Genomic DNA, 17717 nt, shown 5'->3' with positions numbered 1-17717 from the left:
ACATTCCAAAAAAAGTGAACCTATCCTTTAAATTCTAAGATCAGAGACGTACATCTCTACACTTTTTGCATATGCACTTGTGCTTGCAGCTTGCATAAAACATGACATGCAATAATCTTTATATTGGTCTGCCAATGCATTTATGAGTGCTCTGCTGGCTGGTTACAAAGAGAGCTCGTCTATGTTCCCTTAGCCCTATGTTTCCTCATCCTAACTTAACCTCAAGTCATGAGGGGACATAGGGCTGAGGGAAAATAGGACTGACCCTGTTAAAAATAAGCAATATGCCAATAAACATACAAGTTAAAATAAGCACTATGTGCTAGCTGTATGCTAGCTCACTATATGATAAAACCAACACCACCAAAGGAATTGCAAACACTATAGTATGAATGGATTTACCTTCACAATTTTGTACATCATTCAGACTTTCTTCTCATCATTACTCAACCACAGTCATTTAATTGCTCCCATTGCTATGTCTGAATAAAAGTTCACTGCTCGCTTCAGGCTCCATGAACCTATTCCCTTCTCTCTAAGTAATGCTAAAGTAAATTTAGCAGCAAACCCTCAGCATCCGACCTCCACCAGGTGCACCTTAAGTTACCTTCTATATTACACCACCTCTGCTCCTAATTCAGAATACTTGTGCAATATGTCTCAACTACACCATCCACCTAAACCAAAGTGAGCCCAAAAAAATACACAAAAGGCTGCAATACTGACCACAGCAACTTGTCTGGCCTTAGAATAGTGCTAACTATTTCCTTAGATGTGGTGAGGGAGGATATGCAGGTGGTTGGTGTGCCAGAGGAAGATGCAGAGGACAGGAAGAGATGGAAACAGATGATCTGCTGTGACAACCCCTAATGGGAGCAGCTGAAAGAAGAAGAATTTCCTAAGGGATTGTTGGCTGTTTTCCCAAATCAACCTTTGCTGTACTTAAATACTGCCCAGAAATGCTTCGTTCTTAATCTTTTCTCTCTCATGCACATTACCAACACTATTATCATCCTTTAAATTAGCTAATGAATTAATTTCCACTATCTTATCTTAATTGTTGCTGCCAGACACCTAATACTTGGTTGTGTTAAAACTTCTATCTTCTTAGGTACTCCCTGACAGAATGTGTGAGTGCAGTGCAGTGAGTGTAGCCGTGTCAATAGAAACACACAGTCCTCACCGACCAAGTGATGTTTTGGAAGGTTTTGAAAAAGAAAAAAATAGCAAAACAACACAGTTTCCATTTGAAATTAATTTGATTAATTTGACTTCTATAACCCACAACTCTTACTAGTCAAGTTTCTTTCGCTGACCCTGTTCTGCCATGACACTGCTTTGGCACACTTTGCTGTTTGCTGATGCCAGTGTATTTGCTAAACAGCTATTTTCCTTCTTCCTGCTGGAGTTACCCCTGGTTGCCCTGTGCCCAGCTCTGAGGCACCCTCCCTTATTGTGCCTGCCCTACAATACACCTATGCCCGGGTGTTGACTGTGCCCTTTGAACTGCTTGTCTCACATTCACTCCCACTGTTTTAGCAGTTACTACAGTCCTCACTGTTTAACTTTGAATTCTGTCAACATCCATTTCAACCTTACCCATGCAGTTTTGAACTTCTTAAAATAGTGAAACAGCTTGTTTGGTCTCACGTTCATGAAACAATTTCAGGGCGTTTGAGGCAATGTCAGTTGTCATTTAGAAGATGTGGATGGAGAGAGGGTATAGAAAGGAAAAAAAACTACTGAAATGGAAATTAACAGGTGAACAGAGGATGAGGTGGAGGAACAGAGAGACTCAGAGTAAAGGAAGGAATAAAGAATGGAAGGAAAACCTCAACAAACGCCTCCATTTATGATCTGGTTGTGGATGGTGAGTTACCACAATCCAACATCAAAAAATGACCTATCCTAATATAAAGGCCCATTTATTAATGAATAGATACAAGTTGAGTGATTCACATACCCATTTGAGTGTGGATCGCTCTTTTATTATTTGTAATAGCCATGGCAAGTCTTTTCTTCAGAAATATTTTTAATACCTCTATCCTTTCCATCAAAGGCAATGAAAAACTGTACTTGCAGCCTTTGTCGCTGTATGAAATTGTATAAACAAGTCTAACTGTCTAAAAGTGAAGCAAATTGTTGCTGAACAGCAGCATAAATGCTCAGCAAACTCACTGCATTGCAAAAGGTTGAAGAAATCCCAGTAAATGAAGGGTTTTTGATGAAGGTATTGTCTCACCTTCTGGTCCTCCTCTCCACTCTTGCAAAAGGTTAAACAGTCATTCTGAACACTGCCTTTTTATCCTTAACAAATAGTTGATGATATTTGCTACTGAGAGTTTCGCCTCTCCTTTACTCTCCTCCTTCATAAAGGGTAATGGATCAGACAATAACTTTCAGACCGGATCTATTCTGGACCATCAATGTGTCGGCAGCCCTCAAACCATCGCCCTTTTACAACCGTCAATACTAATAGCATCATCTACAGACAATTATTCCCATCGAAGCGCACGGAACAGGGAACAAATCAAAGCTAAATCGGATTATGAATGTAATGCAGTGTAATGCCTCCCGAGAGCCGATTGATCACAGAGGAGAGACTCGTCAATCGCTGATATCTCAAGGAAACCTCATAAGTACAACATTGTCAGTTTCAATCTTTTAATTTTATTTGAAGCATCACAGAGTGACTTAAGGTTTGAACACATTTTATGACCCCCAAGCAACATGACACTTGTTTAAATATTGTTTAATAATTTCAAAAACCCATACTGTCAGTCTTAAAAGAAGTCTTTTTTATGATTAGCGTGAAGTTAGATTTTTAGAGAGAGGATTTTTTTCTTGGATGGGCAGCATCAATGCTTCAGGAGATCGAAATGGGCTTTGTGGAGGAAACGAAGGATCGTCATTTTTCTCAGTCAACATAATGTCCTGTTCCAAGAATATTAATAATTAGGTGTTTTCCATAAATGGTCCATTTAATGTTCTTTCTGCAGGCTGTCTCGTTTCCTGAAAATGTGAATTAAGGGCACTTGTCTTTGAGTGGGGTCAATATATTCTATGGTAAATCTCACTTTAGATCAAGATATGTAGGTTCTTTTTAGTGTGGCAAATCAATGATGTGATATGAATAACCTGAGTGCCGGTTTTTATAAATACATATTAGTCATTTCACCTGTACTTTTAAGGGCTGTTTCAATCAAAATCGGGTTGATTTTTTTATTATGAGCCATCAGTGGTTTAGTCCAAAATGAGCACTCTGTGAATGCTCATTTTCATAATGATATTATCTATTCACCTGTGAGATGGGGTTGCTCTTTTATGCTAAATGAATTTTGGGCACTTGAGGTCAATGTTCCCTATGCTAAATCTTAGATTAGATCAAAATAAGGTTATAGCCATATGCAATCAGTGGTAGGTTATGAATAATCTGTGATTCCTTATTTCCTTAAGTAAATTTAGTCCATATTAGTCTCCAGACCTGAAATGCATCTGTATCACAAGACCTGAGATGGGACTTTCTGGACTCTTTATTTATCTTTAAGGTTTCTTGTCTATGCATCATAGTTAAGATCGAAATACTTTTTTCCCCTTTCAAAATCAATATTATAATACTCTGCTCCATAAATGTATGACACAACCCCCCTCACCTCATTTTAAATGCTTCACTATTTAGGCCTTCAATGGGCTCATCTGAGTGAAGATGATGTCCGTCTTATATTCACACTAATCCAGATGTATCATCTTCAATCCAGAGAAAATGAAGAGAGATTAAATGTCATGAATGCAGTTTTTGAAACAAGGGAAAAAAAGATGAAGAGGGAAAACAAAACCACTTGGAAAATTTTCATAGCGTGTCTACTGCAGTACATCGACACAGCATTGCTGCAACTGAGCAGGAAAGGGAAATGTTTAATGATACAAATTATTTTTCTTAATTAATTTGATTGATTGCCAGGCATCAGCATCGAGAGGGGGAGAAGTGTGTGAAGGGAAAGTTTGCGTAGACATCATTAGTTTTTCCCCATTTAAAGATTAATCAGAAGAGGCTGGGCTCTTTAATTCTGTCATTTGTATATTTAATGGGCTGCTGCAGAATCTATGGGTGTAATTAGCTGGCTGCCACGCTCTCATTAATACGCCAGGCTCTGATTAATGCCAGCAGAGAGCTAACATGACTGGAGTTATTCAGGTTATGTTGTGTAGATGATTACACACAACCTCCACTGTTTACTGAGACAGAGAGGAGAAAGCGCAATAATGTGTGACACAATACTACCTGACAAATAAGGCTCCATTTAAAGCTCAAAATAGTGACGCAGTTCTGTTTATTATTGGTCATTTTTAAAAATTATTGTGTTCAGTGTCTAATATTAGCTTAGACAGAGTTGAAAACAATACCACATGCACCCCATAAGCTCCATTTTAAAGAGAGACTGACATGCCCTTTCTGAACACATTTTTTTACATTGGGAGTTTGAATCATAACCGAAAATAGGTGGGGTTTTATGAATTCAAAGCTATTGGCTACTGTCTTCCTGACATCTCCGCGCTACCGCTCATATCCGCCTACATGATAACTGACCAATAAACGTTGATTAATATCACAATTCGGTGAGTACTTTGACTTTATAACTCAAAATCTGTTACAAACAACAATAACATACAGGTACGTGGATATAAAGTTTTTATTTTAGGGTTTTTTATCCACAGTATGAGAGCTGTGGATAAAAAAAAGTATGAGAGCTGTGGCTGTGTAAGCCTATATGCAAACTGACTGGTGTCTACGTATCCACCGGCACAATTTCTCAGTGGTCACATTCCAACTCGGAACTGAATTTCTCCACTGAATTTCTCCGTGGAACTGAATTTCGCCAATGAATTTCTCCATGGTCACATTCCAACTCGGAACATAGCCTATCAATAAGAATTTTCAGATTTTGATGTCAGTATCGCTTTAAGCAATACTGTATCAAGACATATTTTATTTGTGTTTAAAAACTTGCAGTCCACTTAATGAAATTCTGACATTTAGAATGCTACCACTAATCTACTAAATATAATATAGAGTTTCAGTTTGTGTGTCAAGGTGTATTATGTTTGTGTTTGTGTGTGTGTGTGTATACACACACACACACACACACACACACACACACACACACACACACACACACACACACACACACACTATTTTGCTCTGTATGCACTTTCCTTATTGTTGTGTTTCATTTAACAAAGATATATATATGTGTGTATATATATATTATATAATATATATATGTGTGTGTGTGTGTGTGTGTGTGTGTGTGTATGAATATGTATTTATATGTGTATATATAGCGGGGGGGGGGTTCCGGAAACCGTCAATGGTGTTGATAAAAGTGCTCAACAAATGAGGACCGCGACGCACAAAACAAGCTTGTACTACTATGTATTAAAAAAAATTTCCTACACACACACACATAGCTAAAAGTTGTTAAATGGCAGAACAAGCTTGTTTTGTGCTCAGTGCACTCATCAGCTGCCTATATCTTTGCTGCTGAATTGTTGAGCTCTTTTTTCTACATCGAAGGTTTCAGTGCAGCATCCTGTGGACACACACACACACACACACACACACACACACACACACACACACATATATATATATATATATATATATATATATATATACACACATTCAGTGAGTCAAGTAAATTCTTTATATCCATTATCTGAACCGCTTATCCTGCTCTCAGGGTTACAGGGATGCTGGAGACTATTCCAGCAGTGGTTGGAACAGGCTGCCAGGCCGTCACAGGGCCATCACAGGCCCTGTGATGACACAATTCTTTATATATATAAAGATTAATATATATTAATATTGTTACTATTCCGCTCCTCTTTTGTTGAGCACTTTTATCAACATCATTGATGGTTTCCAGGAAAAAGAAAAACTATATATATTGCAGCAAATTCGGGATGCAGTCTGGGATCCGCCATAGCCGGGACGCGAACCCGTATCTCCCTTGCCGCAGGAGACAGCGCTGACCGCTCTACTAAGTAGTTAACGATGGCTCCCGCAGCGCGGGAGATACGGGTTCGTGTCCCGTCCGCGGCAGTTCCTGTGGTTGCCCCCCGAATTTGCTACCTTGGTGTCAGAAGTGGGATACGCGCGGAGGCGCTTTCCCGATGGAGGGGGGTAGTGTAACATGCATGGATAAGCAGACACGTTGGCCGCTGGTTGACGGGTCTGACCCTTTAGTCGAGCGGTTAGCGATGTCTCCCGCGATGCGGACAATACGGGTTAGCGTCCCGGCCGCGACAGTTCCTGTGGTTGCCCCCCCGAATTTGCTACAATATATAAAACTTTGTTTAAAAAAAAACACTGAACTGTAGGGAACATGCTCAACAAATAAGGAGCAAAATAATCCAGTGAGTCAAGTAAATTCTTTATGGGACAGAAGACAGAAGAAGAAACCTGTCTCATAAAAAAATATACTTGTCTCACTGGATTATTTATATATGTTAACACAGATACAGGAACAAAAGTTTTAATGCATTGCCGTACAGGCCTATTTCGTGTGTCGTGCACTCATCAGCTGCTGTGTTGATATTCCGCTCATTAGTTGAGCACTTATAACACCATTGACGGTTTCGGAAAAAAACGATATACAGTGCATCCGGAAAGTATTCACACCCCTTCACTTTCCCCACATTTTGTTATGTTACAACCTCATCCCAAAATGGATTAAATTCCTTTTTTTTCCTCATCAATCTACACATAATACCCCATAATGACAAAGTGAAAAAGGTTTTGTAGAATTTTTTCAAAATTTATTAAAAATAATAAACTGAAATATTGCATGTACATAAGTACCCTTTGGTATGACACTCAAAATTGAGTTCAGATTCATCCTGTTTCTACTGATCGTCCTTGAGATGTTTCTACATCTTGATTGGAGTCCACCTGTAGTAAATTCAATTGATTGGACATGATTTGGAAAGGCACACACCTGTCTATATAAGGTCCCACTGTTGACAGTGCATGTCAGAGCAGAAACCAAGCCATGAAGTCAAAGGAATTGTCTGTGGACCTCCGAGATAGGATTGTATCGAGGCACAGATCTTGGGAAGGGTACAAAAAAATGTCTACAGCTTTGAAGGTCCCGAAGAGCACAGTGGTCTCCATCATTCGTAAATGGAAGACGTTTGGATCCACCAGGACTCTTCCTAGAGCTGGCCACCCAGCCAAACTGAGAAAGGGGGGGAGAAGGGCCTTGGTCAGGGAGGTGACCAAGAACCTGATGGTCACTCTGACAGAGCTCCAGCATTCCTCTGTGGAGATGGGAGAACCTTCCAGAAGGACAACCATCTCTGCAGCACTCCACCAATCAGGCCTTTATGGTAGAGTGGCCAGATGGAAGCATTTGCTCAGTAAAAGGCACATGACAGCCCGCTTCGAGTTTGCCAGAAAGCACCTAAAGGACTCTCAGACCATGAGAAACAAGATTCTCTGGTCTGATGAAACCAAGATTGAACTCTTTGGCCTGAATGCCAAACTGGAGGGAACCAGGCACCTCTCATCACCTTGCTAATACCATCCCTACAGTGAAGCATGGTGGTGGCAGCACCATGCTGTGGGGATGTTCTTCAGCGGCAGGAACTGGGGGACTAGTCAGGATCGAGGGAAAGATGAGTGGAGCAAAGTGCAGAGAGATCCTTGATGAAAATCTGCTCCAGAGCGCTCAGGACCTCAGACTGGGGCGAAGGTTTACCTTTCAACACGACAACGACCCTAAGCACACAGCCAAGACAATGAAGGAGTGGCTTCGGGACAAGTCTGTGAATGTCTTTGAGTGGCCCAGCCAGAGCCCAGACTTGAACCCCATTGTACATCTCTGGAAAGACCCTGAAAATAGCTGTGCAGGAAAGCTCCCCATCTAACCTTACAGAGCTTGAAAGGATCTGCAGAGAAGAATGGGAGTAATACCCCAAATATAGGTGTGCCAAGCTTGTAGCTTCATACCCAAGAAGACCTGAGGCTGTAATCGCTGCCAAGAGTGCCTCAACCAAGTACTGAGTAAAGGGTGTGAATACTTATGTACATGCAATATTTCAGTTTTTTATTTTTAATAAATTTGCAAAAATTTCTACAAAACCTTTTTCGCTTTGTCATTATGGCGTATTGTATGTAGATTGATGAGAAAAAAAAGACATTTAATCCATTTTGGAATAAGGCTGTAACATAACAACATGTGGGGAAAGTGAAGGGTTGTGAATACTTTCCGGATGCACTATGTATATATATATAATTTTTTCTGAAGAAACACTATATATACTATATACTGTATAGTGTTTTTTAATTAGCAGCTGATGAGTGCACGATGCATGAAACAGGCCTGTACTGCAATGCATTAAAACTTTTTTTCCTGTATCTGTGTTGATATATATATATATATATATATATATATATATATATATATGTCTGTTGATATACATATGTATGTCCACAGGATGTTGCAGTGAAACCTTCAATGTGGAAAAAAGAGCTTAACAATTCAGGAGCAAAGATATATTTTACAGCTCAAAGTTGTTAAATGGCATAACAAGCTTGTTTCGTGCTCAGTGCACTCATCAGCTGCCTACATGGTTACAGCAAACGTCAATACATAGCTATATATTTATATATCAATACAGGTACAGGAAAAAAGTGCGCGATGCACGAAACAGGCCTGTACTGCAATGGATAAAACCTTTTTTTTCCTGTACCTGTATTGATGTTCCGCTCCTCATTAGTTGAGCATTTATAACAACACCATTGTCGGTTTCGGGGAAGAAAAAAAAATATTTATACACACACACACATACGTATATATATATATATATATATATATATATATATATATATATATATATATATATATATATATATATATATATATATATATATATAATAAGGTCAGGCCCCTAGCTACATTTCAGATATGCTGGTCCTTTATGAGCCACAGTGCAGCTGATCCTCTGGGGTCTCCTGGTCATTCCTACATCATGTTTCATTACTAGGGATGACTAGGCTTTTTCAGTCTGGGCCCCCCGGCGGAGGAACTCACTGCCTCAGCATATCAGGCAAGCAAGATCAGTGTCAGCTTTAAAATCATTTCTTGAAACTCACTCTCATATGATTGGCTTCTCTTAGTTTCACTGTTTTATTTTTTAATTTATATCTGCATCCTTTTACCCATCTTTTATCTTTTTTAATTGTTCTTATTATTTTATTATTTGCCTCTTTTCTACATTATTGTGCTTTGTTCTCCCTCATTGTTACTTGTTATAATTTTTCTACTTGTTACTTATTTCTATGTAAAGCACTTTATAACTTTGTTTAGCAAAATGCTATGTAAATAAAGTTTATTATTTCATTTTCATTTTCATTATTTATTCCGCTCATGGTAATGCACAGCTCCAGAATGAAACAGGCAATTCATGATCAAGCACAACTCAATTTACACATTCCATAATTGAAAAGGAGCAGGGAGAAGAAAATTTATTTTGCCTGCCCCTTACTCAAACATAAATAAACAACAGAATAGATAGTCTGTCAGTCAGTTACTCAACAACTAATACTTACAGCAACATGAGAAATTAAAAAGAATCAAAAAGCCATAAACAATAATTCACCATCAACTGAAAACCCATTACCTGACAACTCCATATTGTCTAATTATTATTTCCTTATACATTTTCTTGAACTGAAAGATATTTATACAACCCTTTAGGTCGTTCTCTAAAGAATGCCAGTTTGACGCCACATGCTGAAATACACATCTGCTTTAAAGTCGTACGTGCATACTGATGTTTAAAGTAAAATTTCCTTCTATGGTCCTCTTCCTCTGAATGTCCTCTGAACTAATTATCATTATTATTAGTATTATTAGTATTATTATTATTATTATTTGTTATATTAATTATCATATTTTTACCCACCAGCTTCATTGTAAGGTTTTGGACACCAAAGCGTTGCTAGCCAACTTTAAAATGTTGTCGTATGGTGCCCAGGAATATGAGCCTGAGTAAAATAAGAGTAAAAAAAAGTGTTTTAAAGTGTCTTTATGTAAGGAAGTTGGATCAGTTCATCTGGACACAATGTTTATTGAGAGAAACGTTTCATCACTCATCTAAGTGACGTCTTCAGTCTCAACATGTTTTAAAGCTGTGTCTAGCTGTGATCCTGTATCCAAATTCTCAACAACGAATCCGGTGAGTCAAATTTGCCTGTGTCATAACAAATATGCACAACAAAACTATGAAAATAAGACCCAGGTTGTAAAAACAAAAAAACAAATAAATAAATAAACACATTATCCTTCAAAGTGAAAGTATTGTGTTTTGAAGTGTACTGCTACAGCAGACATTTTTAATGTAACGAGTCTCCCAGTACTTGTGCTGACTGTGCCGCGCATTGTCCGTGTAGACTTGCCGTAGTGTCCTTTGCGCTTAAAGAGTTTTGAAGAAAAGTGTTGTTTTTTCTCTTCTCGTTCACTTTTTCTCTGCTGAACTCTTATGAACATATGTCTGTGAGTAATACTTACCTTTATGTGAAACTCGCGTGTAATGGTTATTTGAAACACTTGTTATTTTGTGTGGAACATGTAAAAACTATAGCGACGCTAACAGCGTTAGCCTGTCTAATTTCCAATCTAATCGTTAGTTAGCTGTAGTGCTAATCAACGATAATCCCGGCACATGTTGAGGTGTTGTGCGTAACAATTAATGACTCAGTGTTTGTTGATGTGAAAGGAAGAGTCAAACACAAATTACAAATCGTAATTTTTTATTTTTTATTTCTGTATTGCAGTTTCACAGTGCTTCTTACAGTAAACATCCTAAATTTACCTGCTGTCTCCTGGATGTTTATTAAGGAAACTGTTTAGCTATTTGCCAAGCTAGCAATCACGTCTACGTGCTAGTAAGGGCAGAATAGTGAAAAGACTGCACCAGCAACAATTTTTAATGTAACGAGTCTCTCAGTACCCACTGACTAACCAGTCACAATTAAGAAGTCATAGATAATGGGAAATCATTTGGAGGTTTGGAGACAAAGCAAGAGAGGCAAGATTGAGATGACTTGGACATGTGTGGAGGAGAGATGCTGGGGATATTGGGAGAAGGATGCTGAATATGGAGCTGCCAGAGAAGAGGAAAAGAGGAAGGCCAAAGAGGAGGTTTATGGATGTGGTGAGAGGACATGCAGGTGGGTCGTGTGACAGGAAGATGCAGAAGACAGGAAGAAATGGAAACGGATGATCCGCTGTGGCAACCCCTAACGGGAGCAGCCAAAAGCAATAGTAGTAGATAATGGGAAATCGTGTGCACAGTCTAGCTGATACACTAGGGTTTATTATTGTCGAAAGTACAGGTTAAAAGCTTGTATTTCATGGCCCCAAAAGATGCTGTTCATAATGAAGCTGATGAGAGAATGACATCTTAACGGATATGCATGATGGCTAAAACTATGAAAATAAGACTTTGAATAAGGTTGTAAAAAAGAAAGAAAAAGCTGAAACACAAGTATCCTTTATATGCACACATGCTAGCGCACGCTTGCTAGTGTGCTCTACTTAACAATACGTAGATCATTAACCCACAGTTTAACTGTGATGAAGCCACTCAGTGCCAGGAGCGTGCCGGTTCACAGACATGGACTACGCTACTGATGAAGTGGCTTCCACAGCCTGTTCATTAAAAACATGAAGATCCAAAACACCAAAGCTCAAAACAGATAAAAAAAACCTCAGATGTTTGTATAGTAGTTTGCAGACAGGGGACAGCGTCACGTTTCTATAGCTTCTGCCCACTCCCTGATGTGTGTTTGTGGGGGTGCGGCCACAATTTTAACCTGTCTAGAGCCGGTTGATATGAGACGTCTGTGCCTGCACCCCACTCCAACACACTAACCCTAGTCTGCAAATTAACTTCCCTCTCAAACAGTGTGATTATTGTTGTTAACCATTGCTATAAACCAGGTAATGTATGGTTAAAATATTTGTAAAGCATTTCTTTAGTACTTATAAGTATAATAATTGAAGAAATAGACCTTTTTTACAGCAACCATTTTCCCATAAAGTAAGGTGAACACAGGTGTTACCAATGATGCTAATTAAGGTTACGTTACATTCAGGTCAAACAGAGTCAGGGTGCTGCTGTTGTGCATGTTGGCTCACTGGAAAGGCTCTTCTACACTAAATTGAATAGAACCGTCATTAATTTCATTAATTAAACCTGTGTTTACCTGCTATTTTGTGTCAGTGTGGCTGTCGTGAACAAGGTCTATAGAGTTAGATACACGTAACCTATTATAACAAATCCCAGGATTTCCCATAAACTAGTTTGGCTTACTTTTTTGCTCTGTCAAAGTGAAGTGTGTGAGATTTAATTTGTCAGTATATGGACTTTTGTGCTGATGATGCAGTAAGAATAAGAATGTTGATGGTGCTTCTCCAAGGTCAAGCCCCTAGTGTTTGAGTGTCCCTTGGGCCTGCCCAGTGTACATAAGCATGCACACACATGTTTGTGGTGTATGTAATTTGTACCCCTCTTGTCCATTATTGAAAGTGTAGTTGCATGCTCTCTGCAATCCGGTTCCCCATGGACATTAATATTGTTGACATCAGGGTTGGAATTGTGGTGTTGATGTATCAGCACGATTTTGTGTGTGTGTGTGTGTGTGTGTGTGTGTGTGTGTGTGGTGGGGCACGATAGATACATGCTTTGAAAAATAGTGTTGGAGAGACGGAAACAAAAAGAGACAGATGAACTGAAAGAGAAAGAATGAGAAGAAATTCTGAGCAAAGCTGTGAGGAGACAAAATAGTGAGGAAGAGAAGATGAAAAGGTCAAGAGAGAGAGGAGGAAGGTTAAAAGCAGGGAGAGAAACAAGGGGCGGCAGAGAGAGACGGTGTCGGAGAGTGAGGGAAGGTTAAAGGGGGATAATATAATGTCAGATATCTGTCATAGCTTCACTCGTCTCTGTGGTGACAAGGTCATGAATGTAAATGACACATGCCTGCTGGATGTACAGAATGCACATCTGATGTGAACATCTTTGTCTGTCTTTACTCGACTCTGCACTGCCAATGGACAAATTGTCATTCAAAATAAAATAGGATTATTTTGTATGATATTAGTGATGGGTAAATCTCACAAAATTGAAAAATGTTTATGTATGAAAATGTGGTTAACCTTTCTGATCACAAGTTGTGGGGGTTGTTGAATTTGACAATTTGTCGCATCGCTCCGGCGCTGTACATTAGCTCTGTGTCGTAAAGTTTACTTTTAATTTAATCATGAGAAGACTGATCAAAATGTGACCGAACGCCACTTAGTATTTTCTTGCATTCTCTGTGAGTAATTTTGAAGAAACTCAGTCAGTTTGAATTTCTCTATGCATAGTTGAACACATGCAGACACACATTATCATGCAAGAGCTGATAAAGAAACATGACAGGGAAAAAAACAACAATCACAAATAAGAATAGGACACCATAAAATGAAACGGTTATAAATTATAAATTATCCAATTAATAATGTCATTGCATTTTGTTTTAGTGTTTTTCTAAATGTTTAGTGCTTTGTTAATGTTTAACCATTTAACTGTTAGTCGCATCCTTATATGATACAACTGAGCTTAAATAAGATTTTATAGACTATTGTAATTGGACAATACTACTTCTTAAAGAGTACCTAAATGTAAACCATTTTAGTGAGGTCGCTGACGTCCACCCCAGTCTGCGACTCCACAGGTACTGCCCCCGACCTTCACGCGACACTGAAGAGGTGTGTCAACCAAGACAGCCCAACAATGTCCAGAGCCTTCAGCATCTCAGGGCGAATCTCATCCACACCCGGTGCCTTGCCACCGAGGAGCTTTTTAACTACCTCAGAGACCTCTGCCAGGGATATGGGTGGGGCTTCCCCTGAGTCTTTAGACTCTACCTCCTCCACTGAGGACATGTTAGTTGGGTTCAGGAGCTGCTCAAAGTGTTCTTTCCACCGTTCGACAACATCCCCAGTCCAGGTCAACAGTTCCCCTCCCTGGCTGAACACAGCCTGAGTCAAGCCCTGCTTCCCCTTCCTGAGTGGCTGGATGTTTTGCCAGAACTTCCTTGAGTTCAACCGAAAGTCCTCCTCCATAGCCGAACTCCTCCCACACCCGAGTTTTTGCTTTCACGACCGCCGAAGCGGCAGCCCTTCTGGCCTCCCAGTACCTGTCTGCTGCTTCAGGAGACCCCTGGGCCAACCAAGTCCGAAAGGCCTCCTTCTTCAGCCTGACGGCTTCCCTCACCACCGGTGTCCACCAGCGGGTTCTTGGGTTGCCGGCTCGACAGGCACTGATGACCTTTTGACCACAGCTCCTGCCTGCCGCATCTACAATAGAGGCTTTGAACATGGCTCACTCAGACTCCATTTCCCCAGCCTCCCTCGGGATACATGAGAACTTCTTCTGGAGGTGGGAGTTGAAGACCTCACGGACAGGGGCCTCCGCCAGACATTCCCAGTTCACCCTCACTACATGTTTGGGTTTGCCAGATCCTAAATCAGATCATAATTCTAGAAACTTTAAGTATTTTGTATCACAATACAAAAACACTTTTTTTTTTACTGCATCTATTTCAAATCATCCTTCAAAACAATTAAGTAATTAGTTATCATGATACGCGTTTAAAATGGCTCAGGTTCATAAAATAGCAAATAATGATATTAAGCCAAAAACTCAACAACCCCAGTACAGTTATCTTTGATATTCTGCTTTAGATCAACATACCAAGTGATGTGGGTGCTTTACTAAAGACTATGTGTGGCCCCTTTACACTACATCCACTGTGCAGTAGTCATGCAGCATTTTTTACACAGTTCCAATAAAAAGCCCAGGACCATATCAGATATATAGCAACATACGAGGCGCAGTGATATAGATGCATTGGAATGCAGTCCATGACCTATGTCACGTCTCACCAGCCTTCTCTTTCTTTTAATCATTCCTCATTCTCTTCACCTAGTTTTATCCAATCAAACTGAAATACTTAAACAAATAGGGGTTCAATTCAATTCAATTCAATTCAATTTATAGTCATTAAAAACAATGTGCAGGCACATGTTAAAAATTAAATGAGTGTTGGGTTGGGTATCTGTATTCAAGTTGAGTAGGCTAGGTAACTCTCTGACGCTAGTCCATGTTAAGTGAAATGGCCTGGGCTAATTATTTTGCCAGCACCAGATTGTGGTGAACCCTGGACTACCTCCATTCATGTGCTCAGATCTTCCCACACTTCTGTTCCCTTCAGAGACAGAAAGACAGACAGTGCTGTGAACACATATAAACACACACACACACACACACACACACACACACACACACACACACACACACACACACACACACACACACACCCATCACATGCATGCTCCATGACTCTGTGGATCTAGTAGTGGATTAAGATCCAATCCCTGATCCAGAGTAACATGGTAGGGCAACACACTGGATGAATTCTCAGCTCTGGGTTTACGTGCGTCAGGTTAGAGGAAGCACTCCTGGTCTCAAAGGACACCCAGTCACTTTCCCGCATTAAAACTTGAATTCACAGTATGATACAGTGAATTGTTTTCATTCAAACCGATACCTGAATTACTGTTAAGAGGTTGGTTTAAGGCTATATTTCAACTAATCAGCTAAAACATTTACCTGGTTTGAAATAACATGATTTTTCTAATACCCAAATATAGATTTATTTTTATTTTTATTTTTTATTATCAGCCTCAGGTCTGCAGTTTTTGTATCGTACAAGCAACGTGGTTAACTGCATCTGGCAACCTGCATGCATTGTTTCATACAGATAAGACACCTGACCAACTTGTTTACATGCATCAAGAAACCAAAAGGTTCAGGAAGAATGTAGTTGTCTTTATTGGCCAGGCTATTGCCACATTTTTAAATATATAACCTTTTTACTGGTATATCTTAAGACAACTGATGAGTATGAATGAAATCTAATGAGCTAATGTAAATTCTAGAATAGCTGATCAAGGCTTTAACAGAGGGTTGGACTAACAGAGATTTGCACTGAGATAAGATTCAAGAAACTTTATTGCCACACAGCCAAGTTGGTGGTATCTGTTTACGGTACAGCATGATTGCGCTGTGTTAATATACCTAACTTCCCAACATAAATACATATGGAATACACATAATAACAATAGCATAGTCACTAAGGGGAACCAGGGGTCACGGTTAGGAGGGAATGGAGTTCAGTGTTCTTAGTGCAGTGGGGAAACTGTCCCTGAAACGGGAGTTTTTTGAACTGATTGGCCTGTAGCGTGTTCCCAATGGCATGAGTTTAAAGAAGTAGTTGGCTGGGTGGGAGGGATCATTGATGATTTGACCAGCCTGGTTGGTTCTGAAGGTGGTGAAGAGGGAGTCCAGGGGGTGAAGGTCACACTCTGTGATTTTGGAGGCCTTTTTCACCATACGTTGGAACTTGGTTTTGGTGATACTGTACATGGTTCTGTACCACACTGTAAAGGATGATATGAGGATCCTTTCGATGATGGTGGTGTAAAATTGGACCAATAGCTGTTTGTTGACCCTGTATTTCCTAAGCTGCATCAGGAAGGTTCCGTCATCATCATCATCACTGTTGCAGCTAGAAAAGTGCTTTTGAAAATGCAGCTTGATTGATTGATTGCTCATCAGTGATATGGTCAAGTTCAGAATACAAATCAGCAGGATTTTTTTCTGTGACTTCAGGTTAAGTCCATGAAGCCATAGGCCTTCCTGATGTAGAGGGCAATGTTGAATCTTGAGGTTGTAGCAAAGCAGTCTGGTACAGTGGAGGCCTTGTTTAATGTTTCCCTTAATGTTTAGCTCATAGCCTGTTACAGCCAACACTAAATGCTTAGAGTGGCAATAATACGAAATTCGGAAAATCTTATTAGAACTGTGTTGAGACCCAAAATGGTTCAGGAGCCTTTATTAGTAGGTCCTCACATGCCAACATTTCAGATGACATCACAAAAATGGGTTCTTTGGGAACCTAAACCTATTAATTTTTGGCTCTGTTCTGACCCATTCTTTCATAAAAAATAAATGTGTTATTATGACTTTAAGAGATAGGAGTAAGTGCTTGGAAGTGAGAAGTGTGGACCTCAATTGAGGAAGCCAGTCCAGTCTACAGGAGCTGGTCTTCTGAGGCCTGTGTTTCCCAGCGGTCTGAAGAGCAAAGCTCATCCTACGCTGTTGGCTTATAGCAGAAATGAAGTAAGCTTAGCGCTATGGTGCTGTTGGGAAACGGACAACCTGATGGAGATGTAGAAATGAGTATATGCATGCACAAACATTCTGTCTCTCTAGTTCTTTCTCTCTCTCTCTCTCTCTCTCTCTCTCTCTCTCTCTCTCTCTCTCTCTCTCTCTCTCTCTCTCTCTCTCTCTCTCTCACACACACACACACACACACACACACACACACACACACACACACACACATCTATGGAATTCAAAGTCTTCTGGTTGAGATCACTGCACATGACACACATGACAGCCGTAAGAATAGGCTTTAAGTGCTCATATATTGGTGTTTTTGCATGCATGTACTGCACAATCATTGTCTTCTGTCAGGAGTTTTGCTCTATCTCATTCTCTGTAGGCTTTCTCACAGACACTGTCGCACATATTACTGGCCA

At 39.8% G+C, this 17717-nt stretch overlaps 1 protein-coding gene across 1 annotated transcript in view; it reads left to right on the top strand.

The window, feature by feature from the left end:
* The window catches only part of ush2a (Usher syndrome 2A (autosomal recessive, mild)), a 577949-nt gene that overhangs the window by 282445 nt on the left and 277787 nt on the right, over positions 1-17717 (top strand).

Source organism: Lampris incognitus, chromosome 4 (assembly GCF_029633865.1).
Source record: "Lampris incognitus isolate fLamInc1 chromosome 4, fLamInc1.hap2, whole genome shotgun sequence".
Classification (NCBI taxonomy): Eukaryota; Metazoa; Chordata; class Actinopteri; order Lampriformes; family Lampridae; genus Lampris; species Lampris incognitus.
Note: the sequence above shows the minus strand (reverse complement) of the source record. Positions and strands in the feature narration are given on the sequence as shown.